This window comes from Phocoena sinus, chromosome 6 (assembly GCF_008692025.1).
Source record: "Phocoena sinus isolate mPhoSin1 chromosome 6, mPhoSin1.pri, whole genome shotgun sequence".
Taxonomy (NCBI): Eukaryota; Metazoa; Chordata; class Mammalia; order Artiodactyla; family Phocoenidae; genus Phocoena; species Phocoena sinus.
This window is the reverse complement of record NC_045768.1, coordinates 50071314-50098927: the sequence shown is the minus strand read 5'-3', so window position 1 is coordinate 50098927 and position 27614 is coordinate 50071314. Positions and strand designations below refer to the sequence as shown.

General features: G+C 40.2%; 1 protein-coding gene across 4 annotated transcripts in view; it reads right to left on the bottom strand.

Annotated features, from left to right (window-relative positions):
• The window catches only part of APBA1 (amyloid beta precursor protein binding family A member 1), a 249652-nt gene extending 239783 nt beyond the window's left edge, over nt 1–9869 (bottom strand). For 2 of the 4 annotated variants that reach the window (XR_004350517.1, XM_032636258.1), the window contains exon 1: nt 9643–9850. The gene's annotated coding sequence lies outside the window, so the exon portion shown is untranslated. Of the gene's footprint in view, nt 1–9642 lie in introns of all 4 variants that reach the window. The other 2 variants (XM_032636259.1, XM_032636260.1) reach the window with 2 other exon arrangements.
• Between the last annotated feature and the right edge of the window lie 17745 nt (nt 9870–27614).

Here is a 27614-nt window from a genome sequence, read left to right as displayed (position 1 = left end):
CTGGCACTTCATAGCTATGATGTTAACCTGCTTTCATTCACTGGACGGGGAGCCTACTGGGCTTTGAAAACAGGAATTGACATGTCCTTCCACTAGACAACAGGAGAGCCATAAAGAGTGCAATCACACCTGAACATCAGACTACGTTAGACTGTCATACCACCGAACACTATGGAAACATTCCACCTGTGGAACAAATTCTAGCTCCTTTAGGAGAAAAATCCCTCCTAGGTATTAGCTCAGGAAAAAAAGACTCTTGTACTTTCAAGCTATTTGGAAGAGAAGTGGGTGTAAAAACTAGTTTTACATCTAGGAAGAAATGTTAGGTTGAAATTGAGAATTAAGTAATTGAACCAAACATCTAGAACTCCTGGGGTTTGGGGGCAGTGGTCTGAGAAAGAGACAGGAAGGGAGAAGGGCAGGAAAGAACCATGAGGAGAGATTGACCAGACCCATGAGTGATGATCAGTCCAGCAATGCAGTTGGGACCCAGGGCCCGAGCATGGTTCATACAGCCCAGGAAAGCCGCTAGATTTAAGAACCAATCCATTCATCTTGTTCCACTTTCCACACTAATATTTCTTCTTTGGGAAATAAACATCTACTCAAAAATAAATTTCCCTTTAGTATTACTGTAACCTCCTACACTCATACTACCAAATATCCCAAATATGCTAATAATTTGAAACAAATTTTTAAAAACTCTCTGATGTGAAATTATTTCATAGTATAAGGAAATAAGCACTCTTCTGATGCATGTAATTACAACAGAACACTGTTTCTTAAACGCCTTTGTCAGGACCCATTAGAGCTGAAATCGTTTACTGGGTTGACAAACCATATAGAATAGAAGAGAAAATATCCAAGTGCATTACACATAATAAGGACAAGTATTGTTAGGTGAATCTTTTGTTTCAGCTATATGTTTGTGTATGTGTGTGTTTACACACACTCATCTATGTTGCTAGGCTATGATGTAAATGGTATTCTCATTAGAGATCGTGGTCAAACAAGTTTAAAGGCACGGAAATAGAGTGTGATCCATGTAGGTAAATCCAGTATAAAAATCCTAATTCATTGAATAGCCACATGAGAGGGTAATTATTATTCCTGATAAGTGGAATTTCTTTAAATGATAAGCTCTCCCTTTGCATTTAAGATACACTACAATTTACAGGATAAAGGATTTATGCACACCTTGTCACGTATACCTCTTCTCTAAAATAAAGTATATCTGTCAATTAATACAGAATCGATCTTGAGATACAAAATTTATCAAAAGTCAGCAAGATAAATGGTTACATTGTCAGAATGATGGCTGATAACCTGTTTCATGAAACAAAATCACTGAAGTATTTTTCACACTAATTAATCCACCATGGAGCAGAAGAGGAGGCTGGAGAGCAAAGAGTGGGCAGGGATGGCTTTTACCACCACTATACTTGAACAACCCCCATGATTACTTGGTGTATACAAAATAAGATGAGATTCCTAGTCCCCCCAAAATTAGATTCGGAAAAAAGTCACCTTGTATTTAACTCCATATGAAGTCTCCCATCCTAAGAGGCATTCCCTCAATCACTCTCTTCTGAATGCCGAAAAGCAAAAAGCCTATTATCTCCCAGATAACAGGAACTGAAATCAAGCAATTCATTAATCCTGGAGGTGACGGCAACTGATTTTAAAGGGAGAAACCATGTCAAAAACATTTACCTGGTAAGACTGAAGATTTTATAAAAAGGAGATGTATGTTTCAGAGGTTACTTGAGAACTATTTGGAGAAGATAGCCAGAAACAACTGCAATCAATACTAGACAGGAATGCTTACGGAGGTCATAGGATTGAAATAGAATAGATGACTGAATGAATGAAGGGGGCCAAGATTTTTAACACCAATTTAAGAATATGCCTCCTTCACAACTGCCTGTATTGGATGTCCTACGAGCCATGCAGAAGTGCTGGGTTGTGGAGAGTAGGAATATATGTCTATAGAAAGGAAAAAAAACAATTGTTCTTACACAATGTGAATGGGCACACGGGCTTAGAATTAAGTGTACAGGGGCAACATAATACGGAAATTCAAGAAGTACTACATTTCAAATGAGTTAGACAGAAATGAATATGCCGAAAGTGGCCTAATGATGAAAAAAGACTCTGAAGTCAAAGCATTTGAAGAAATGATTTTGTGAAGTGCAAAAGTTAAAAGAATGTCATGTTTTTATTTTATTTTATTTATTTATTTTGGCTGCGTTGGGTCTTCGTTGCTGTGCACAGGCTTTCTCTAGTTGTGATGAGCAGGGCTACTCTTCATTGCGGTGCACGGGCTTTTCATTGTAGTGGCTTTTCTTGTTGTGGAGCATGGGCTCTAGGAGTGTGGGCTTCAGTAGTTGTGGCATGTGGGCCTCAGTAGTTGTGGCTCTCAGGCTCTAGAGAGCAGGCTCAGTAGTCGTGGCACATGGGCTTAGTTGCTCCATGGCATGTGGGATCTTCCTGGACCTAGGCTGGAACCCGTGTACCCTGCATTGGCAGGCAGATTCTTAAACCACTGTGCCATCAGGGAAGCCCCAAAGAATGTCATATTTTTAAATTACTAATTTTATATAATGTGAGTTAAAATATATGCAAGTAGATAATAAATATAAGTAGATATTTCATCCCTTTATTTACATCCCTAACACATGCTTATTCAAGTTGATGTAAAGCCATTTAAAAAACCACATCGTTGGAAAACTGGGGACCACCTCATAATCAAGGGTACCTTATACATGGACATATGTGGTAATCTCCATCCCAGATAATTGAGGATTGTCAATAGTTGGCTTGTGAGTGAACCTGAAGAGTAGGAAGCTGTTACAATACATTAAAATCCTTAAAATAAAGTACCAGTAACTGCTATCAAACAAATTCTTATCTGTTAAATATTCCCTATGATATCCCTGTGCCATGTGCAACAGAGGCTGTTGCTGTGCTGGTCCCCTCAGCCCACCTGCGAGTTCACCTGAGCTCTGACGGACAGTTCCCCTGCACACTGACAGCTTCCCGCCTCTAGCCCACTTTTTACTCTCTGCTTAGCTACCCAACGGCTTTCTCTGGTGCCTCCAAAAGTTGCTCAGGCTAATACTGGCAGCAACTAAAGTGCTGGGAACTTAATGCCCCCAGTATTAAATTGTGGATAAAATCCCAGTTTCCCCACTGCTTGGTGGACAATCATAAAGAACAGAGCCTCCATTGCCCACAATGTTAATCTGCTCACTATTCTGCCTCTTTTCTTACTGGTTTTCCTTCCTTCCTTGTCTCATTTTCTCCATTCTTTCACGTGTGCTTCTTGCGATCACCTCCCAAAGAGACTACTTGTATCCAAGTCCTCGTCTCAGGCCCTGCATGCATAAACTACTTAGCACGATGTGGTGATTTTGTGTCCTCTTCGAAAAACAGGTATCTGCAGGAATCAAGGTAAAAGAGCTTTACCCTCATTCTTTACAACTGAATAGATCTTTGGAAAATATCTCATCCATTCCTTTCAATAAGTATTTGATGATCTCTTACTAATGCAAAGAGTTTTTCTATGGGTTGCAGGGTATGCCCAGATGAACAAAATATAGTTCTAGTTTCAAAGAACCTTAGACTTGAGAATGAGACATGAAAGATGGAAGAAGGAACCCTATCACTGACGAAGATTAGGCCACAGAAAGTGATGTGCAGTTCCAAGAGAGGGACTACTTCCAGCTGACTGGTATTTCATCACTACTCAGACACAGCCACTCTTCAAATTTTCTAACTCAAACGTGTGATTGAGGACATCTCTCTTTTTATAAACTCAGCACTGACTCGCCCACAGGTCAGCCAAACATGGTACGTGTGATACAGCCTTACAGGCAACTGATTCAATACCTGAAGGGAAGGCATCCACATTGCAGGGTCCCTAAGTGACCGCTCCAGGTATCATGTGTGACACTACATGGCCAGGCGAAGCAAGGAAACCAACCAGTGAGGCTTCCTTGATCATGCCAAGCATGTTCAGGCCCTTTGCTCTTGACATTCTCTGCCTGGAAGGCCCTGCCTCAAATACCTGCATGGTTTCACTCTTTCAGCTCTCTCTGCTCAAGGCCTTTCCTGATCACTCCATACAAAATAACAGCAACCCCCTACATCACCACACTCTATTCATTCCTTGCTTTCTTCTTCATAGCATGCACCGCCACCTGACATATTATATATGTGCTTATTTTATGTTTTAATCTCCTTCCTCTAAAAGGTCGGCGATGGTAGGGACTTTCTCCCCCCTGCTGTATCCCTTGCACCAAGAATAGTGAATGGAAGAGAGAAGGTGCTCAGTGAACATTTGTTGAAGGAATGAATAAATGATTTCATCATTTAGAACCCAAAAATCATCACTCACCACAGTCGAATTTCTATATACTTGTCTGGAATCATGACATGACCCTATAACTCAAGGGTCTAAGGGGTACAAAATTATTTTGTGAAAAAAACTTTTGTAAAGCTTCAATGTGTATAGCAGGTGTGAATAAATAAAAGTTTTAATTTTGGTCAGAAACTTGAAACAGGCCATGGAATGCAACTCATTCAATGTCCACAGTGTACATAGGAAAGAAATCCTGAAATTTTAGATCTTAGATACTGTACCTACTTTACTAAAAAAAATAACTTATTCATGCCAAAAAATACTTATTGTGTGCTTATGATGGGCATGGTGTGGGTGAAGTGCTATATTTGATTTTTCTTTGGCAACTTTCTGCCATTACAGATAGGGAAAGTTCATCTTTTTAAAAACACTTACATTTTTCCCCCATTATTTATTGACGTCGGCAATCCCTGAGAGAAAATAGTCACAGGAAATAGTTCAGGTGGAGTCTTTTATTCAGCTAATTTTAAAGGCAAACATTTCTTCTCTTTTCATTGAGTTTAAGGGAAGGAGGAACCACTGTATTTAACAACATTTAATGTTATTAATTTTAATAACAAAAATTACATAAATGGTTGTCAAACTAATTACATAGGGCTAACTGGTTCCACCACAAATTCATGCTCTCCAAACACAGGAGGCCCTCATAGTTGCGTGATAATCTTTTATTCACCCCTGATTGACTCACCACTACATTTCCACAGCACTTCGTCCAAGTCTTTATTATTCTACTCATGACCTCAACTTGCCCTCCTCTCTCTGACTTGACTTAGAAGACTATAGCCAAATTCCTTTTCTTTCTACCACAAAATTCCCATGCTTCTGTCTCAAAAAGAGTCCCTCCTTTGAAGAGTCCCATCTTTTTAAAGATTCCATCCCATCAGCTTCGCCTCTCCCTTACATTTCTGATCTCTTTTCCCTTCAATGGTTTCTTCTCCTCCACTTATAAAGTAGGCTCAGGTCTTCTTATACTAAAAACTTACTTTCTCTATACTACACCCTACCTTTGATGTAGTAAACTCTCTCTCCTTCTCCTTCACCCCCACTTATTAAAAAGGAAGTCTGTCCTCACTTCTTCCATGTGCATCACCCTCTCCTCTTTAACCCCTCACAGCCTGGCTACACTTCTACCTGCCTCAAGATAATCAAGGAATGCCAGGAGTCAAATCCAATGGCTCTTCCTTCACTGCACCTTCATCCCCCTGTGCCGTGCTATAGGAACGACGATGCTCCCCTCACCTTTCCCAGCCTCCATGACACCACACTACTGCACACCACATTCCTGCAACTGCCCCTTGTTTAACATTGTTCATATCTGCTTTTTTCCCTCTTCCTCTCCAACCCACAGACATCCCCCAAGGATCACACCCTTAGCCTCTGCCTCTTCTTGCTCCATTTTCTTTATTAGCCATTCCTGAGACATTAAAATTGCTCCTAAGTAGATGACTTACAAACCTCTCTTTGTAGCTCTAACCTCTCTCCAAGACCTACCCCTGTATTGTAGTCCCTTCATCTGGACAAACCTGTCAGGCCCAAATGGAACTTCTTTTTCCCCTCTTCCTCATCCTTCTCTGAAGCTCCTTCTTGACAATGACCCAAGCATTCTCTCAGCTGAGCCTGACAATGACCTCTGACTTCCCTGCTCAGTGTTCAGGTTACTCTTGCGCCTTGTCTCTTGAGTCTGCCCTCTCCCCTTCACTCCCACTGTCTCATTTCCTCTTGCCCCTAATTTGACAATACAGTCTATCTGGTCTAGCTACTGCCATTCTTTCCTCATTTCATACATCCAACACAATGCTTCAAGATTAGCACCCTGAAGCACAGTTCTGGTCCTGTCAACCTTCCTCCTCAGAAACCTTCCAAGGCTCCCTGGCAGTTACTGAATACAACCCACATAAAAGTTGCCCCACAGCCTTGAGTGACCCTCTCTTTCTTACCTTACCTCTCACTTCATCTCTGGGCATCTCCTACGCCTCCAGCCAAAGCACATCATTCTTTTTTTTCCCCATTTTTACTGAGAAAGAATTTTTTAAGCACACCATTCTGTTCCCTGAATGGGCACACAATTTCCACCTTTGCTACGCTGTTCCTCCCCCAGGATACCCTTCCTTCCCCAGCAGCCCAAACTCCACTATGTAAACTAGCGCTCACAGGCTCCCTCTTCCAAGAAATCTTTCTTGATTCTTCCTTCTGAAATCATCTGCTGTATCCCTGTGAAACTCCTACAACCTCTACAGGCATATAGCTTTTTCAGCACTTAACCATTTTCCACCATTCTTGTAGTTCGTTACATGCATGCCCTGTCTCTCCTTCCTGGCCATGAACTTCCTCTGGGCAGGATCTAAGTCTCCTTATTCTTCAAATCTCCAGCCCCCGTAACATTTCCCAAACCCTATCAAAGGTATACACTGCCTGAGATGTAGTAGGCAACTAACAAACGTTTGTAAATTAATCATTGTAACCCAAAGGTTAACTTTGGATTTTAGTGCTTGAAATTCTCTCAACTGTAACAACAATTACTTTTTCCTTGCAGGATGTAAGTCCCACCTCCCCCACAGTACCCATAGTTTATTCCTTTTGGTCCCAAAGGTCAATTTTCAGACATCTTTTATTCCTAAGTCTTCCGAAAAACAAACTTCTTTAAAAGACCCAATAGTGGAAAAGAAAAGAATTAATGCTCCTTTAAGTGAAGAAGACGCATCCATGCAAAACAAATTACTTGCTGCAGGCTACAGCAAAAGGTACAACTGTTTACCAGACTGAATTTACAGGATTCAAGCTGTATCATTAACCTTAATAGTCCAATCTTTAGAAAGCTGGGCATTGCATTTTAAAAAATCATCACAGTTATGTTAGAAAGGAAATCACTAATTCCTGAGTCATCAATTGTGCTGTTGTATAATTATTCTTTTTCTAAACAGTTGATTTACCTTGATAATTGCTAACATTCTTAAACTTCCTTGTAAGACATTGATATCTCCGTATTTCACTTGCAAATATAAAGACGACAACTTTTTTTAAAAAAAGCTAAAACCTCTTAGAATGCCTTTTACATTCCAAAGTACTTTTCTCAGAAGAAACTGGCAGAACTAATAAGAGTAAAGAACTAAGATTCCAAATTCATTTTTATAAATCTATCCTTACACCTTGGATGCAATCCAACAACCTCATATTAAAATTTTAGAAAGCTTGACTTGAAGGACATGAGGAAATTTACTTTAATGCTCACAGCTCCAAGAAAACCTGGTCTATGGATCAACATTAATTAAGAGAAGAAAAAAAATATATGTGGACAACCTGGTTGTATTATTTTCAATGCAACCTCTGCGAAACAAAACAAACAAAAATTTTTTAAAAGAGAAAGAAAAGTCTGATGCCAACGTTGTCGTATACTTACTTGTGTAGCTATGTACTGCTACAGGCTCTTCAAGAGGACCGAGGCAGCCAGTTTGGATTCTGACAGCAATGCAGTAGAATCTAAGGTGTTACAATAAAATAGGTTCTAAGCAGGTTAATCTAGTCCCACCCACATTTTAATAAAGAAGTATCAAGATGTTAAGTGTAAAGGTGCATTCATTCCTATAAATACTGCAGGAGAAACACAGGAGCTGGGGAGTCAAACTGCAGTGGGCTCACATATGAATATGCTATCTCCCTTCCTGTCTCTCTCCTGCCCAACCCCACACAAGCCTATCTTTATCACACAGAAACAATTAAACAGCTATAGACTTTGGATTCAATTCTGTGTCCTGGCTCCCACTGGGTGACTTACTGCCAGTTGACATTTTCCAAATTCCCTACTAGCAGGCTACATTGGCTAGGAAAGCAGACACACTGACCTTGGGACCCCATCACCATGGGTCTTTCGGGGATTTCAGTTCCAGAATAATACATGGTACCACCTAGTCATTGTGAAGGCTGGAAGAGTGGATGTCACCAGCAGTAGAAATAAAGTATCCCCTTTCCTAAGGAAAAACGCCCTGCCTGTGTGATGCTGACCAAGGTGGAGGTGGGGGGATACCAAACATTTCTCAGTATGGATCTTTTTCTTCTTTTTTAAATACTACCCCCATCTTCTTATACACACCTCCAGAGTTTCATTCTACAAGAACCACAAAAAAGATCATATTCTTCAGCCATAAGATTTCCAGCGTTTAAATGGGAAGAAGGTCTAGTGACATTTCAAAGTTGTGGGGACAGAGAGAAGGCTGTGACCATTAAAGACCCTTTCCTTCAGGTCAGACAAGAGATAAACAATAGAAACTGCAGAATCAGGGCATCTAAGACCCTTACAGAACAGGGGCTGAGGAGAGGAGAAGTGTCACAGGATGGAAGCTCCCTTCAAAACCTGGATGCCAGCAAGCCCAGAAAGGGTAACCATTATCCTGTTTCCCTGCCATGTGCCCAAAGCCATATACCCACTTCCACATCCCCATGTCAAGAGAATGTGAAAAGGGGGGAAGTGAGGGGAAGCCAAGGGAAGTGAGAATCCCCTACACCCGGGCATCCACGCGGCAGGAGCAGAACCGAGACTGTGCTCAGAGTTGCAGGGTCGAAATAACGAACACTGTCCTACAGTCAACGGGTGGCAGCAAGTCAGGGCACCCGCAGATCTCCGGGTTTGTGAGAGCAGTATGCAATCACACGAGTATACACACGTACAAAAGATCACACACACGGGATTTTACAAATCCGCACCACCCCCAGTGCCTCCCTCCACACTCAGACACCAAGTGCATCCTGCACACTTCATTCGTTGCCATCACCACACTCTTTCTCCCGGAGAAGTCAGCCGAGAGCTGAGGGATCCTAGCGGGGATTCCTGGAAATGTCATCTCCCAACACCTTCCCCCAACACGTACGCCACCCCCATCCCTTCGGCTCTACCTTTTACACACACACACACACACACACACACACACACCACACACACACACACTCCTGCCATGACTGTCATCAGGGCCCGCCGCTTGCCCCCAAAGCACCGAATCCTCAGCGCGCACCGGACACCACCTACCCTCAGCGCCCCCTTCCCCCGCCCCGTTAGCTCGATGGCTCAAGTCATTGCCCCCTGGATGTCGCCGGCTGTCCCCTCTCATCCGCACTATTGTTCCTTGCAGGCGCCCAGGGGCGCCCTTCGGCGAGGACCGGGTCTCCATCGGGGACAGCATCTCAGCACCGGGGACCCGCATTTACCCACCAGTCCCTGCGGGTGGTACCTTGCTGACAGCTGGGTCCGCGGGCCCGCGGGGAGCAGGCGGCGCTAACGACAGCGTTGCGTGCCGAGGTCTGGGAATAAAGCTCACTCCAGCCGCTCCTACCTCCAGCGCCACCATCTTCTCCCGCCGCCGCCGCCGCCGCGCACCGCAGCCGCCCTCGCCCAGCTACAGCTGGGGCTCCGCAGCCGGCGCTCGGGCCCCCTCCGGTTCCCGCGGCCCCCACCCCCTTCTCCCCACCCCTAGTGACGCGCGCCTGGGCTGAGCCGGCGGGCTGGCGAGGGAGTGCGCCAAGGGGAGCGCGCGCGCACGCCGCGTGCTAGGAGCGCCCTCGCCTCCCACGCCCACCTGCGCGCACGCGCGATGCGCGAGCCCGAAGCCGCGGGGCGGAGTCTTCCATGCACCGCCCCTGAAGCTCCACTGTCCCGGCGCGGGTGGGCGTGAGGGGCCCTACTGCCTTTCCCAGCCCGTTGCGCCCCAGCTCGGGTGGGCGCGTCCTGGGGTGCGCGGGCCCCGCTGGAGCTCCCTGGACCCCCTCCGGCTCCCGGCCCGGCGCACGGAGCGGGAAATGCGGCTGCGGGACCTCCACCCCACTCGGTAGAAGCCCAAAGGGGTCCCCGGCTTCCTCAGTAGCAGCTGTGGCCAACCTCTGCTCTCGGGACCACGAAGCCCGGCCGCCGCGTCGGCTCCTGAGAGGTGTTCCCTTTCCTGTGTTACTGCCGAGCTTTCCCGCTTCTCCGGCCCCTTGAATGCTGCCTGCACTGCGCGGCCAGGCAGGCGCACAAGGCCCCGTAAGAAAATGGGGTTGCCGGTGTCTCTGGAGCGCGCTGCAGTTCTGCGTTTTCGCCACTAGGCAGAGAGCTGCTCAGGTTTGGGCCGCGTTTGCAGCCCTTGAGGGGAACTGCCCAGTCCTGCGGGAAAGAGCAGGAAGCCTCTGGATTATGATGCCGGGAGTGTATTTGAGCCTGGCTTAGGGCGTCAGCCCCAGATATGCCTGGAAGGGAGTAAGGGAGGGGACCTTTGCAGCAGGGACCAGGTAACAGGAGCTCTGCGTTAATGAAAAGCAGTGGGACGGACAGGCCTCGGGAGACCTGGGTTCTGGCGCCTGCCTCACCTGTAATTGGCAGTGTAATATGGGCAAAATCATTTCCCCTCTTCACAGATTTCTCAGCAATAATAAGAAATGATATTTGCACAAAGCCTTATGGTTTGCAAAGCCATCTTCATACACGTATTCTCATCTAGTAAAATGAAGATAAGTTTTGGTTATCTAGATCCCTTGGGAAAGAGATCTTCTATCACATCGTGTTTCCATATTATTTTAGCACAGTGCCTCCAGAAAAATCTGGGTATGTAGCCTGAAGCATTCTTGAAGTTTTGTGTTTCAGTTTTAAAATTCACATGAATTTGCGTTCTACTCGACAATGAATCTCTGTCTCTTTTTCGCTTTAATAAAGCAAATAATAACTTCCCCTCCTCAAAAAGATCTTTTAGTAAAACTGAAATATTATATACTAGGAAGATGTAACATACTTGCCCTGTGACCTTACATTTCCATTTTTTTCCAGCAAATATTTATTCGACATGTGCTCCAGACAAGGTCCTTGTTCTCCCAGAGCTCTCAGTACAGTGGAGGAAACAGGTATTAAACAATCAGACTAATAAGTGCAACCACGATCAGTTCTCAAATGCAAAGGTGCTAAGGGTTCACAGGGAAACCTAACATATTCTCCAGGATTGGGTAAGTCTTTCTGGGGAAGTGACCTTTCAAGTTGCCCAGGAGAGGCAGCACTGAGACACTTATAGGTAGACAGATGGAAGGAAATGTGTAGAAGCCCACCCAGGTGGTGCTGAAATGAGAGGGAAGGAAAGCCGGGTGGGAGAGGCAGGCAGCTGCAGCCAGAAACTGTGGGCCTTTTTTTTTTTTTTTTGCGGTACGCGGGCCTCTCACTGTTGTGGCCTCTCCCATTGCGGAGCACAGGCTCCAGACGCGCAGGCTCGGCGGCCATGGCTCACGGGCCCAGCCGCTCCGCGGCATGTGGGATCTTCCCGGACCGGGGCACGAACCTGCGTCCCCTGCATCGGCAGGCGGACTCCCAACCACTGCGCCACCACGGAAGCCCCTTGTAGGCCTTTTTGAATAAGGATTTTATCTTGTGAGGCTTGGAAGGTCACTGAAAGGCTGTAAGAGTTGGGAGTGAGTGATCATCATCACATTTTAGTTCTTTAAAGATGGGTGAGGTAGTGGTGTGAAGAAGTGATTCATGGAGGGTAGGGTCCAGGGCAGAGAGAATCTGAGCCCCCTGACACATCCCTGCCTATATGCTTGGTGAGTATTTAGAGTTTTTAGTCTTTACACTGACTGCTCTTCTGTTTGCTTTTAGTTCTTCCCTCTGCTTTCATATGTACCAGTTTGGGGGCCTTTCAGAGTGCCTCTCTGTAATAGTCCCCATTTTGTTACTTTTAATCTGCGGTTTAGGAAAGAAATTAACTAATCTTGTTAGAATTTCAGGTTCGGTGAGGAGATGTAGGTTCTGGGTGAGAGGCTTTTTCTGTGCGTACGCTTGGTGCCATTTGGTTTGTTATCTCCGTGATCTTTCTGCTTATTTTCTGCTTTTGTGCTGTGCTTACAGTGAGACAAAATTCCTTGATGCATGAATGAGAGATGCATTATTACTTTAATAATATAACATCTTTTCTTCAAATCTTGCATCACAGGATTTTTGTGCAGATTTAAAAAGTGAGTGAAATTACTCTGTGAAGTATTAAGTGCCATATAAAAGAAAATAATCATTGTTATTATGGCAGCTTAGAGACCTCCAAAACTAATTAGTTACCAAATATTCACATCTTGGAAACTCACTCCCTCCTCTTCCCTCCACCCTCCCACGAAAAATACACAGAGATGCCTATTTCTTTTGGAGAGCACAAGCTGTCTGAAGTGCTCGTGTTACTCTTTGTGCCTTGGCTGGCAGGAAACTCAAGCCAAATTTGCAGGTCATTGTAGGAAATGGGTAGATCCATATGATATTAATATCTATGTCATAGTTCTTCCGTTGGTCTTGTTTTTCTGTTCTATCTATAGTTTTCCTGTGCCTTGTTTATTGGTATTTTTCTACTTTATTATAGGTATTCTTATAAGCCACTTCAAATATTTGTATCCACCTATTTTAACAAGGGTCAGAACTACTGTTCAATGTTTCAGAAGCCAGGATATAAAATACTGGCACCCTGCCAGCCATTGTAGCGGGTACAATACTATAGACACTGTGCCAAGTGACTTGAGTTTAAATTCAGGCCTTGTCCACCATTGCATGTGGATCTGAAGTCTCTGTGCATGCCAGTCTAGAGCCTCCTATTACAAGCACACTCAGGTTTGTCTCCCACTGGCTCATAGATAATTTCATAATTTCCTTTAGTGTGATCTCCAAGTTCCCTAACTCGTCAGCCTGCCCTGTACTTACAAGTGTAGCTTAGTGGTATAAGCACGGTTTGTTCGCTTGATAAGAGGGCAGGGATCCATGATCGTTTACTGATTTAGGTTTCTTTTTGTCAGCAAAGACCTGAAGATTCCAGGATTCACTAAATTCCTTCACACTTCAAAAGAGTGTGACCATGTCTTTCAGCCTCTGTTATGATTCTGGACAGCCCAAACTGGACATGTCTCTTTGGGTAGTGGTAGATACTTTTGCTTGATTTCAGAAAGTTACTTAGTGATTGCCTTCTTTCTATCTCAGTCCCTGAGTTTGTCTTATGAGCTGAGGTTGTATATAGGACAAACACTCAGCAACCTTCAGGTAATGAGGTTTTTCTTGAGGATTTCAGTTTTGCTAACATTTGATAATCTAGCAACCTTTCTAATCTACAGTATAGTTATTTTGTCACAGAATTTTAAATGTATGGACAAAATAAACAATTATGAAATGGACGTATCCTAAATTTCAGTGAATTTATTTTACACGCTGATTCTTATTTCACCAGCTTTTTCTCTAGACATACATTCCGTCCTGGCTTCAGACAGATCCCCCGTCTTTTCGATTCTCCAAACAGGTCAGGCTCCCTCTCTCTCTTCCTTGAATCACATTCACTCTGCCCTTTAATGATTCCCACCAGAATATTGTACTGTGGCTATGCTTATCTGACCCATTGGAAGATATTCTGGTTCCACACATAGTAAGTCTACAACTGAAAATGGAGTTTCTGAAAGAAGAATGTCATGGGAACATATTGTCTTGTTTAAATGGTTATGTGCCCGTCCCTGAACCAACCTCCATGGCCAGCGGCAAGACTCCCACCCGTGGAGCTGGGTCTATCCTCCTCAAACCACGTGGTTGATTCAGGATAGAGCAGACGTAAGTATTACTACAAAGAGCGGGAAATGGACAGAGGAAAGCAACTATCTTGTTCATCTTACGCTTATACCAGAGAAAAATGAGAAAATTTAACATAAATGTACAATAATAAGGGAATTGGCACATATATTAATACGTCTTAACAGTGCTATATTATGCAGCCATTAAAAATGTTATATCCCCCCCACCCAAAGAAAAGGGCTTCCCTCGTGGCGCAGTGGTTGAGAGTCCGCCTGCTGATGCAGGGAACACGGGTTCGTGCCCCGGTCCGGGAAGATCCCACATGCCGTGGAGCGGCTGAGCCCAGGAGCCATAGCCGCTGAGCCTGCGCATCCAGAGCCTGTGCTCCGCAACAGGAGAGGCCACAACAGTGAGAGGCCCGCGTACTGCAAAAAGAAAAAAAAAAAAATGTTATATCCACAGATTTTTTAATAACATGAAAAAAACACAAGCTTAAGTTCTCATCACAGTTTTTATTTTTTTTAACATCTTTATTGGAGTATAATTGCTTTACAATGGTGTGTTAGTTTCTGCTTTATAACAAAGTAAATCACTTATACATATACATGTGTCCCCATATCTCTTCCCTCTTCCATCTCCTCCCTCCCACCCTCCCTATCCCACCCCTCTAGGTGGTCACAAAGCACCGAGCTGATCTCCCTCTGCTATGTGGCTGCTTCCCACTAGCTATCTATTTTATGTTTGGTAGTGTATGTATGTCCATGCCACTCTCTTACTTTGTCACAGCTTACCCTTTCACCTCCCCGTATCCTCAAGTCCATTCTCTAGTAGGTCTGCATCTTTATTCCCATCTTGCCCCTAGGTTCTTCATGACCTTTTTTTTTTTTAGATTTCATATATGAGTGTTAGCATACGGTATTTGTTTTTCTCTTTCTGACTTACTTCAGTCTGTATGACAGTCTCTAGGTCCATCCACCTCAGTATAAATAACTCAGTTTCATTCCTTTTTATGGCTAATATCCCATTGTATATATGTGCAACATCTTCTTTATCCATTCATCTGTTGATGGACACTTCGGTTGCTACCATGTCCCGGCTATTATAAATAGTACTGCAGTGAACATTTTGGTACATGACTCTTTTTGAATTATGGTTTTCTCAGGGTATATGCCCAGTAGTGGGATTGCTGGGTCGTATGGTAGTTCTATTTTTAGTTTTTTAAGGAACCTCCATACTGTTCTCCATAGTGGCTGTATCAATTTACATTCCCACGAACAGTGCAAGAGGGTTCCCTTTTCTCCACACCCTCCCCAGCATTTATTGTTTGTAGATTTTTTGATGATGGCCATTCTGACCCGTGTGAGATGATAGCTCATTGTCGTTTTGATTTGCATTTCTCTAATGATTAATGATGTTGAGCATTCTTTCATATGTCTGTTGGCAATCTATATGTCTTCTTTGGAGAAATGTCCATTAAGGTCTTCTGCCCATTTTTGGATTGGGTTGTTTGTTTTTTTAATGTTGAGCTGCATGAGCTTCTTGTAAATTTTGGAGATTAATCCTTTGTCAGTTGCTTCATTTGAAAATGTTTTCTCCCATTCTGAAGGCTGTCTTTTCGTCTTGTTTATGGTTTCCTTTGCTGTGCAAAAGCTTTTAAGTTTCATTAGGTCCCATTTGTTTATTTTTGTTTTTATTTCCATTTCTCTAGGAGGTACGTCAAGAAGGATCTTGCTGTGATTTATGTCATGGAGTGTTCTACCTATGTTTTCCTCTAAGACTTTGATGGTGTCTGGCCTTACATATCTTTAATCCATTTTGAGTTTATTTTTGTGTATGGTGTTAAGGAGTGTTCTAATTTCATTCTTTTACATGTAGCGGTCTAGTTTTCCCAGCACCACTTATTGAGGAGGCTGTCTCTTCTCCACTGTATATTCTTACCTCCTTTATCAAAGATAAGGTGACCATATGTGCATGGGTTTATCTCTGGGATTTCTATCCTGTTCCATTGATCTATATTTCTGTTTTTGTGCCAGTACCATACTGTCTTGATTACTGTAGCTTTGTAGTATACTCTGAAGTCAGGGAGCCTGATTCCTCCAGCTCCGTTTTTCTTTCTCAAGATTGCTTTGGCTATTCGGGGTCTTTTGTGTTTTCATACAAATTGTGAAATTTTTTGTTCTAATTCTGTGAAAATGCCAGTGGTAGTTTGATAGGGATTGCATTGAATCTGTAGATTGCTTTGGGTAGTCGAGTCATTTTCACAATGTTGCTTCTTCCAGTCCAGGAACATGGTATATCTCTCCATCTATTTGTATCATCTTTAATTTCTTTCATCAGTGTCTTATAATTTTCTGCATACAGGTTTATTTTCTCCTTAGGTAGGTTTATTCCTAGGTATTTTATTCTTTTTGTTGCAGTGGTAAATGGGAGTGTTTTCTTAATTTGACTTTCAGATGTTTCATCATTAGTGTATAGGAATGCAAGAGATTTCTGTGCATTAACTTTGTATCCTGCTACTTTACCAAATTCATTGATTAGCTCTAGTAGTTTTCCAGTAGTATCTTTAGGTTTCTCTATGTATAGTATCATGTCATCTGCAAACAGTGACAGCTTTACTTCTTCTTTTCCAGTTGGATTCCTTTTATTTCTTTTTCTTCTCTGATTGCCATGGCTAGGACTTCCAAAACTATGTTGAATAATAGTGGTGAGAGTGGGTAACCTTGTCTTGTTCCTGATCTTAGTGGAAATGGTTTCAGTTTTTCACCATTGAGGATGATGTTGGCTGTGGGTTTGTCATATATGGCCTTTATTATGTTGAGGAAAGTTCCCTCTATGCCTACTTTCTGCAGGGTTTTTATCATAAATGGGTGTTGAACTTTGTTGAAAGCTTTCTCTGCATCTATTGAGATGATCATATGGTTTTTCTCCTTAAATTTGTTAATATGGTGTATCACGTTGATTGATTTGAGTATATTGAAGAATCCTTGCATTCCTGGGATAAACCCTGCTTCATCATAATGTATGATCCTTTTAATGTGCTGTTGGATTCTGTTTGCTCCTATTTTCTTGAGGATTTTTGCGTCTGTGTTCATCAGTGATATTGGCCTGTAGTTTCCTTTCTTTGTGACGTCTTTCTCTGGTTTTGTTATCAGGGTGATGGTGGCCTCGTAGAATGAGTTTGGGAGTGTTCCTCCCTCTGCTGTATTTTGTAAGAGTTTGAGAAGGATAGGTGTTAGCTCTTCTCTAAATGCTTGATAGAATCCGCCTGTGAAGCCATCTGGTCCTGGGCTTTTGTTTGTTGGAAGATTTTAAATCACAGTTTCAATTTCAGTGCTTTTGATTTGTCTGTTCATATTTTCTAATTCTTCCTGGTTCAGTCTCGGAAGGTTGTGCATTTCTAAGAATTTGTCCATTTCTTCCAGGTGGTCCATTTTATTGGCATAGAGTTGCTTGTAGTAATCTCTCATGATCCTTTGTATTTCTGCAGTGTCAGTTGTTACTTCTCCTTTTTCATTTCTAATTCTATTGATTTGAGTCTTCTCCCTTTTTTTCTTGATAAGTCTGGCAAATGGTTTATCAATTTTGTTTATCTTCTCAAAGAACCAGCTTTTAGTTTTATTCTCATCACAGTTTTTAAAAATCAGGAAACAAAATTAGGTAGACAGTTGATCACAACTTTTTTTTTTTTTTTTTTTTTTTATTTTTGGCTGCATTGGGTCTTCGTTGCTGTGCATGGGCTTTCCCTATTTGTGGCAAGTGGGGGCTACTCTTCATTGTGGTGCACGGCCTTCTCATTGTGGTGGCTTCTCTTGCTGCAGAGCACGGGCTTTAGGTGTGCGGGCTTCAGTGGTTATCACACACAGGACTCAGTAGTTGTGGCTTGCAGGCTCTAGAGCACAGGCTCAGTAGTTGTGGCACATGGGCTTAGTTGCTCTGTGGCATGTGGGGTCTTCCTGGACCAGCGCTCGAACCCATGTCCCCTGCATTGGCAGGCGTATTCTTAACCACTGCGCCACCAGGGAAGTCTGGTCACAACTTTTCAAAAGTACACACAATAAAAGGTGCATCAAAATGTTAGTAGTAGTCCTCTCAAGTATTAGTTTTCTTTTCCTCCTTCTGTGTTTTAGTAGTTTAAAAATCTTTTTTACAGTATACACATGACCTTAACAATTTGAAAAAATAAGGTTACTAAAAATGTGGCTGTAAAACTTAAAAACGTTACCACCAGATGCCTGGTGGCATCCCAAAATAAACGGTTGGGTCACTTTGCATTTCTAAAACATTTTTCCAGATTTGATTTATCCTTCCAGGCTTATTTCAAATACCATATACTTCAAGAAAATGCTTTCAGACTATGTTGCTCTTATTGATGTACTTTAATGTCTGAGCATTTGTCTGAAGCATTGGGAGCCTTACAGCCTCTATGGAATGTCAGGGCATAAGTAGACAAAAACTGATATAATTGTTTTCTCATTCTGTTTAACATCTGCTTATGCACTTGGTTGTTTCCCAATTTATTTCAGTAGTAAGGCAACTGAATATTATGGTCATCTCATAGGAACAGCATAAAATATTGATATATTTAATTCATCCTACATACTAGGAACAATTTTGCTGGAAGAAAATATGACTGTGTGTTCTAGATAAAATATAACATTGCAACCAGAAGTGTATTTACTTAAAAATAAGAAGCTGTGAAATGAAGTGCTCAGCAATTTCAGAAAAATTTCTCTTAATATGTGTTTGCTACAGATTTATATCTTTTTGCCATCTTACTAATAGAGAAAAGGTAGTAAACATCAATTGTCTAAGGAAGTTGTGTAGGATAAAAATATAAAATTGAGAAAATTCTAATGACCAATTCTTTTCTTTTATCAGTTCATAAACCAAGAAATAGGCTACCATTATTCATTTTGGGCAGATCACCTCAGTACCGTTTCTACAATAGCACTGACATATGGAAGTGTAATTTAAAAATCACCACTTTATTCCTATTTTCTGTTAGGTATTTTGTTTTGGGTATGTTGTATCACTTCCCCAACCAGTTCGTGAACACTTAAAGATTAGTGACCAAGTGTCAGTTATATTCCATTTGTGTTCCTTCCACCAAACACCTGGCATATAATAAAAGTTCCTATGAAGTATTCATCAAATATTTGTTGGCTAGTTGATATATTTACTAACTATCCTTCCAATTACTACAGCTAGGTTATTCAAGGAGACTACTGAAGTGATTTGCCTTTAAAATAATTACTTTTTCCTTCATTACTAGTTTTACTAGAATTCAGTAGCCTCTGAAAAAAAGTTATAAGCATCTCTCTTGACTCAAAAATAAAGAGCCAAGGTAAGGCTTTAATAGTAAATAAAATCAGTGTCAGCAATTTTATCAGAACTTTATGCTCTTTGCCAGCCAAGAGAGGTAATATATTCTCCTTCTCCCTCCCTCCCTCCCTCTCTCTCTCTTACTCTGGAAGAGCAGTAACCATATAACTAACAGTCATGGCCATACTGACAATTTCCAGTAGGTTATACTATCAAAAAGTCATTAAGTATTACATTTTCATTCCACAAGCTGCATGTGTATAGGCTGGTCACTGTGGCAGGCATTTGAGAGACCAAGCCAAATACCACAATCTCTCTACCCTTGAGGACTTTTGTACCTTAAGAAAGGCAGAAAAATCCTATAAACAAATCATTTCAGGGAAGTGTACAAAGGAGAGCCTGCACAAATTTTTGTTGTTGTTGTTGCTGTCGTTGTTTGTTTGTTTTGCTAACTACTATGTGTTCAGGGAATTAAATCAATTCTCTAGAAGTCAGGTCTGTCATTAAGTGAGCAGGTCTTTTTTCCTTAAAAGAAATTTTGTTTCCTAATTTTATAAAATACTATGATCACCTGGAGTTGATTTCCTTTAAACCCAAAGTCTTGTAAGTTTCTCCAAGATGAGAAATATATGTATTTTAAAGCACTATGGGCAGACAAATGTGTCTGCTTCCAGAAAAATAATAGAGATCATCTTTCTAATGAAGAAACCTTCTGAAAGCTGGGAAAAAAAAAAAAAAAAAAAAAGGACTTAAAGTCTCTTTTTCTTGTTTTAAAATTTTATTTATTTTTTATATAGCAGGTTCTTATTATCTATTTTATACATATTACTGTATATATGTCAATCCCAATCTCCCAATTCATCCCACCAGCCCCCACCTCCACCCCCGGCTTTCCCCACTTGGTGTCCATACATTTGTTCTCTACATCTGTGTCTCTATTTCTGCCTTGCAAACCGGTTCGTCTGTACCATTTTTCTAGATTCCACATATATGTTAATATGTGAGATTTGTTTTTCTCTTTCTCACTTACTTCACTCTGTATGACAGTCTCTATGTCCATCCATGTCTCTACAAATGACCCAATTTCATTCCTTTTTATGGTTGAGTAATATTCCATTGTATATATGTACCACTTCTTTATCTATTCGTCTGTTGATAGGCATTTAGGTTGCTTCCATGTCCTGGCTATTGTAAATAGTGCTGCAGTGAACATTGGGGTGCATGTGTCTTTTTGAATTATGGTTTTCTCTGGGTATATGTCCAGTAGGGGGATTGCTGGGTCATATGGCAATTCTATTGTTAGTTTTTTAAGGAACCTCCATACTGTTCTCCATAGTGGCTGTACCAATTTACATTCCCACGAAGAGTGCAAGAGGGTTGCCTTTTCTCCACAACCACTCCAGCATTTGTTTTTTGTAGATTTTCTTATGAGGCCCATTCTAGCCGGTGTGAGGTGATACCCCATTGTAGTTTTGATTTGCATTTCTCTAATAATTAGTGATGTTGAGCATCTTTTCATGTGCCTCTTGGCCATCTGTATGTCTTTGGAGAAATGTCTATTTAGGGCTTCTGCCCATTTTTTTGATTGGGTTGTTTGTTTTTTTAATATTGAGCTGCGTGAGCTCTTTATATATTTTGGAGATTAATCCTTTGTCCATTGATTCATTTGCAAATATTTTCTCCCATTCTGAGGGTTGTCTTTTCGTCTTGTTTATGGTTTCCCTTGTTGTGCAAAACCTTTTAAGTTTCATTAGGTCCCATTTATTTATTTTTTTTTATTTCCATTACTCTAGGAGGTGAATCAAAAAATATCTTGCTGTGATTTATGTCCAAGAGTATTCTTCCTATGTTTTCCTCTAAGGGTTTTATAGTGTCTGGTCTTACATTTAGGTCTTTAATCCATTTTCAGTTTATTTTTGTGTACAGTGTTAGGGAATGTTCTAATTTCGTTCTTTTACATGTAGCTGTCCAGTTTTCCCAGAACCACTTATTGAAGAGACTGTCTTTTCTCCATTGTATATCCTTGCCTACTTTGTCATAGATTACTTGACCATAGGTGCGTGGTTTTATCTCTGGGCTTTCTATCCTGTTCCATTGATCTATATTTCTGTTTTTGTGCCAGTACCATATTATCTTGATTGTAGCTTTGTAGCATAGTCTGAAGTCAGGGAGTATGATTCCTGCAGCTCCTTCTTTTCTCTTCAAGATTGCTTTGGCTGTTTGGGGTCTTTTGTGTCTCCATACAAATTTTAAGATTTTTTGTTCTAGTTCTGTGAAAACTGCTATTGGTAATTTGATAGGGATTGCACTGAATCTGTAGATTGCTTTGGGTAGTGTAGTCATTTTCACACTATTGATTCTTCCAATCCAAGAAAATGGTATATCTCTCCATCTGTTTGTGTCATCTTTGATTTCTTTCATCAGTGTCTTATAGTTTTCTGGGTACAGGTCTTTTACCTCCTTAGGTAGGTTTATTCCTAGGTATTTTATTCTTTTTTTGCAGTGGTAAATGGGATTGTTTCCTTAATTTTTCTTTCTCATCTTTTGTTGTTAGTGTATAGGAATGCAAGAGATTTCTGTGCATTAATTTTGCATCCTGCAACTTTACCTAATTCATTGATTAGCTCTATCAATGGTGGCATCTTTATGAGTATCCATATATAGTATCATGTCATCTGCAAACAGTGACAGCTTTACTTCTTCTTTTCCAGTTGGATTCCTTTTATTTCTTTTTCTTCTCTGATTGCCATGGCTAGGACTTCCAAAACTATGTTGAATAATAGTGGTGAGAGTGGACATACTTTTCTTGTTCCTGATCTTACAGGAAACGCTTTCAGTTTTTCACCATTGAGAATGATGTTTGCTTTGGGCTTGTCGTATATGGCCTTTATTAAGTTGAGGTAGTTTCCCTTGATGCCCACTTTCTGGAGAGTTTTTATCATAAATCAGTGTTGAATATTGTCAAAATCTTTTTCTGCATCTATTGAGATGATCATATGGTTTTATTACTTAATTTGTTAATATGGTGTATCACATTGATTGATTTGTGTATATTGAAGAATCCTTGCATCCCTGGGATAAATCCCACTTGATCATGGTGTATGATCCTTTTAATGTGTTGTTGGATTCTGTTTGCTACTATTTTGTTGAGGATTTTTGCATCTATATTCATCAGTGGTATTGGTCTGTAATATCCTTTTATTGTAATATCTTTGTCTGGTTTTGGTATCAGGGTGATGGTGGCCTCATAGCATGAGTTTGGGAGTGTTCCTTCCTCTGCAATTTTTTGGAAGAGTTTGAGAAGGATGGGTGTTAGCTCTTCTGTAGATGTTTGATGGAATTCACCTGTGAAGCCATCTGGTCCTGGACTTTTACTTGTTGGAAGATTTTTAATCACAGTTTCAATTTCATTACTTGTGATTCATCTGTTCATATTTTCTATTTTTTCCTGGTTCAGAAGTCTCTGAATTTTTCTGTCAAACAGTAAGCTGACTTTTTAAAAAGGAGATTAGTCAACATAAAAAAAAAACCCCACATTTTCTACTTTTATTTCTCAGAGAAATTTATCCTTCTTTGGCCTTCCATGTCAAACTCATATCTTTTTATTAAATCTAACTGTGGAGATGCTTCTAAGTTAGGTCAGTTTTGCTATGGATTGAATTTTGAAAGCACATTTTAATTTCAGCCTTCATGCAGCCGAGCACTGCTAAATTGAATAGGCTGTGGTTACGGGAACTGCAGGAACTGAGACGGAACCAAGAAATCTGTTACTGGAGAAACCTTCTGAGAGCTGACAGATTTTAAGTCACTCTTAATAAGGTCTGATAGGTTAAGGAATAACATGTTCTGGAATTCAGGAAAGCAGCTTTTCACCCTTCCTTGTCATTTGAGAATTATTTTCATTCTCATGCTACTGCAAGCCTATCAAGAAAACTGAATTGAAATGCATCTCAGTGAACTGTGTAGCATAAATCTACAACTTGTGCAACAATAAAATTCTTCTGCCAAGTGGATAGGTAGAGCTGTGTTGTTACCATGCTGCTCAAAGAGAATCAGGTATGCATTTTAATTCTGTTTGCATAGAACAGAGAATAATCCTTTAGGCTTCTGTATAGTTTGCTAAAATAATATATGGTTGAGAGATTTCAGCTATAGACTCTCTTGATCAATGTTGAATCTTAATGTAATAGAAAGTTAAGTATTTCCCAAATTCTTCTATGGATCACTAGTTCTGGTGGAAGGCAGTAGTTATTATGTGGAAGAAAAAAGTTCCAAGATTACACAAATCTGAACAACCTGAAGGAAGCTAAAATTTATAGTTTGTTTTTTTGTTTCTTAATTTATTGCAAGGCTTCTATGATCCTTTAATTGTGAATTTCCAGGAGGAGAATAGAGATGAAAGATCTAAAATGTTTAGTATTCCCTTTGTAAGACATCTTTAGAGAGACAGACAAGGCTGTATCATGACTTTTGTGGGCCCCTTCCTTCATAAAAAATATTAAAGAATACATTTTATAACTATATTGGTACAAAGATGAATATATTAATATTATATAACGAAACATCTTCTTTGACTTAAAAATTTTTTTTGCCTCTGATTTTAAAAGAAATTAAGACATTTTTATGGGCTCCTTAAAGTATTATGGACCTTAGACATTGTATCTGCTCTAATAGATAAGTCGGCCATACAGAGTGCTGCATAGGAGGAGTGAGTCACCACACAAAACCTACAGAATGGAATCGAGAGGCACAATATGGCATTCCATCTAAGGTGCTGAGATGGTGGTCTACAGGGTCATTCCTTTCCTTCATGCTATGGGAACTGAAGAAACAAAAGGACACACACACTATGGCAAGAAAGCAGACTGTAGCAAATCTCCCTATCATTGATTCTATGTGAACTCTATTCAGAAATGTTCCCTTAAACTGAAATACTGTATCTATTTTTATGTGTTCAGTGTAAATCTACATAGGGTTAGGTTCAGTAGCTGGAAAAAGAGATTCTTAGTTTCTCATCTATGCATGTGAATCTAAACATCCACATTGGCTCATACTCAGAGCATCTTTGAGAGAGAAATTTCCATAGCTTAGATTGATGTTACCAACCTTTATTGTAGACAATACTTTCAATTCGTGGTTCTATTATTTATCCACAGCAAACTCTCTGGCTAGAGATAAGAGATGAACTGTATTGATCCCTACTTGGCAAACAGAGTAGGGGTAAGAAACTGTGGGTAAGGCTCATGGTGACTTGGGCATGATACCAAATTTGATTCTTTCAGCCATGTTGACCATATCACCCAAGACTGAAGATTCATCTTGAAAGATAAATTAGTAAAAGGGAATTTTCCATACAGTCAAGGGATGTTCAACTCCAGAACAGAAGTATTTTGTTTTTCTACTGAAAGTGTGTTTACTCAAAGATAAATTGCCACTTTCTGGCTCAGGAGCAAAGGCAAATGGATCCCAGAAATACACAAGGTCTATATGAGAATTTAGGACATCATAAATGTGGCATTTCAAGTTAGTGCAGAAAGATGTATTATTTAATAAATGTTATTAGGTTGGCTGACTAGACATTTGTGACGAAATAAACTGGATCTCCATCCCACTCTTTGGGATGCAGGGCATGAAAGATCTTAGCTCCTGGATCAGGGATCAAACCCTTGTCCCCTGCAGCGGAAGCATGGAGTTTTAACCGCTGGACCACCAGGGAATTCCTGATCCCACTCCTTATATCAAAATAAATTCCACCTACTTCAAAAATAAAAATGTAAAATAATGAAGAGATTAAAATACTTGAAGAAAGCACAGTGAATATTATTTATAATCTTGGAGTGGAGAGGGCTTTTCTAAGCATGACACAAACCCAGAATTAGAAAGTACCAAGAAAAGTACATTAACCTTAAAGAATTTCTGTACCAAAAAAATTGAAAACAAAGCATCAAAAGAAAACCTTAGAAAATTATGCATATAACATAATAAAGGGCTACTTTCCCTGATATAAAAAAACTTTCACAAATCAACAAGAAAAAGGAAACAAATAGAAATACAAAGGACAATAATGGCCAATTCCTAGAAGAAAAACAAATGACCCAACAGATCTGTGAAAAGGTACTCAACCTCTCTAATAATTAAAGAAATACAAAAGAACAATGGTAATATTTTGCATCTATTAGATTGGCCAGAACAAAACAAAACTTGATAATATACTACCTTGTTACAGATGTAAGAAAACAGGCATTTTCATTATGCACTCTTACTGTATAATGTGAGTATAAACAATATTTTTAAAGGACTGCTTAGCTAATAAACTTTGACCCTGAAATTTAGGAATTTATCACACAGAAATACTCAAGGTGATGGATGCTTACTGTAAAATAGTCATACATTTCAGATATTTTTGCATTGTACAAGTATACAAAGACATGTACCTATTCAGTGTAGCATTGTTTATAATAATGGTATGGTAACTGAAATGACTATCAATAGGGAACTGGTTAAATAAACTACAGTATGCCAAAAAAGCAAGATTATAAATCATTAAAACAAGGGAGGCGGCCCATGAGTTCTTAAAAGGGAAATTGTCTGCAATATATTGTTAACTGAACATTCAAGTTACAAAACAGTATGTTTAGAATGATCCCATTATTTTTAAAATGTTAGATATTCATCCAAAAATTTGGAGTAACATATACCAAACTATAGTAGAGTTAGTCACTCTTTCTATCATAAATACCTATAACATTTGAAATGTTTATAACAAGGATTTATTATTCGTATACTCAGAATAAGTAGTTCAGAAAAAGAGCAAATAAAAAAATACTGTTAGTCCATTTTAATAGACTTGTATTTTTTCTAAAAATGCTTTTTCCTCCTCAGGCCCAACTAGTCATCAGGTGTCTTATAGCACTGAAGTGCCAAGCAAGAGAATTTCTGGTCACTTTTTTTTAAACATCTTTATTAGAGTATAATTGCTTTACAACGGTATGTCAGTTTCTGCTTTATAACAAAGTGAATCAGTTATACATATACATATGTCCCCATATCTCTTCCCTCGTGCATCTCCCTCCCTCCCACCCTCCCTATCCCACCCCTCTAGGTGGTCACAAAGCACCGAGCTGATCTCCCTGTGCTATGTGGCTGCTTCCCACTAGCTATCTGTTTTACGTTTGGTAGTGTATATATGTCCATGCCACTCTCTCACTTTGTCCCAGCTTACCCTTCCCCCTCCCCGTATCCTCACAGACAACTTTTTTTTTATATACCTGACCTTTGTATGGCTGCTAGTGCCAGAAGGAATTGGAAAAACTGTCACCATTGGCTTGAAAGTTCATATTGAATTTCTTTATTAAAGTTAGAAACCAGGAATCTGTAATGAGCACATGCTGTGAGATTTCCCTGCTGTTCCAGACATAGCAGTGATTGTTTATGTATATTATACATTATAAAAATATAAGCTAATATATTCTCCTCATAGAAAATTTGGTAAATATAAGAATTGAAAGAACAATATTCCTCACAGCTTCTCCACTCAAAATAACTACTGTTAGCCTATACTTTTAAAAATCTTTTTTCCCCACTTCTTCATTTTTACAAGTATGTGATCATATTGTAAAAACAATTTTGTGGGACTTCCCTGGTGGTCCAATGGTTGAGACTTTGCCTTCCAATGCAGGGGGTGTGGGTTCAATCCCTGGTCGGGGATTGAACCTGCACTGAACCCTGGTGTTTTGGCTGCATGCTTCGTGGCCAAAACACGAGGGCTTAAAACAGAAGCAATATTGTAACAAATTCAATAAAGACTTAAAAAAATTGTCCACATCAAAAAAAAGAGACAATTTTGCATCTTGCTTTCTTCACTTAGCACATTTTATCACATTATTTTAAAAGTTTCTTTGTAAACATTTTAATGGCTAGTTGATATTTTATTATTTATCTAATAACCCCCCTGTATAGCTTGACATTTAAGTTGTTTTCAAATTTTCATTAATATAAATAATTCTTAGTGAACATTTTTATATATAAAGCTTTTTCTTTTGTTCAGGATTTCTCTTTAGGGTGATTCCTAGAAGTGGGATATCTGTATTCAAGGATGTCAAGAGTCCTTATACAAATGACGAAATTGCTTATTCTTATTTACACTCCCACCAGTAAAGAGAAAGGGTACATGTTTTATTATACTTTTGCAAATATCTGATATTATTACTAAAAACGAGGAAAACCAAAAACCTTTGCTAATTTGATAGGTATTGAAGTCTTATTTTAATTTGCATTTCTTTGCTATGACTGATATTTTTCTGCCTTATCTGTTAAGGTACCTTTTTGTCTTTTTGTGCG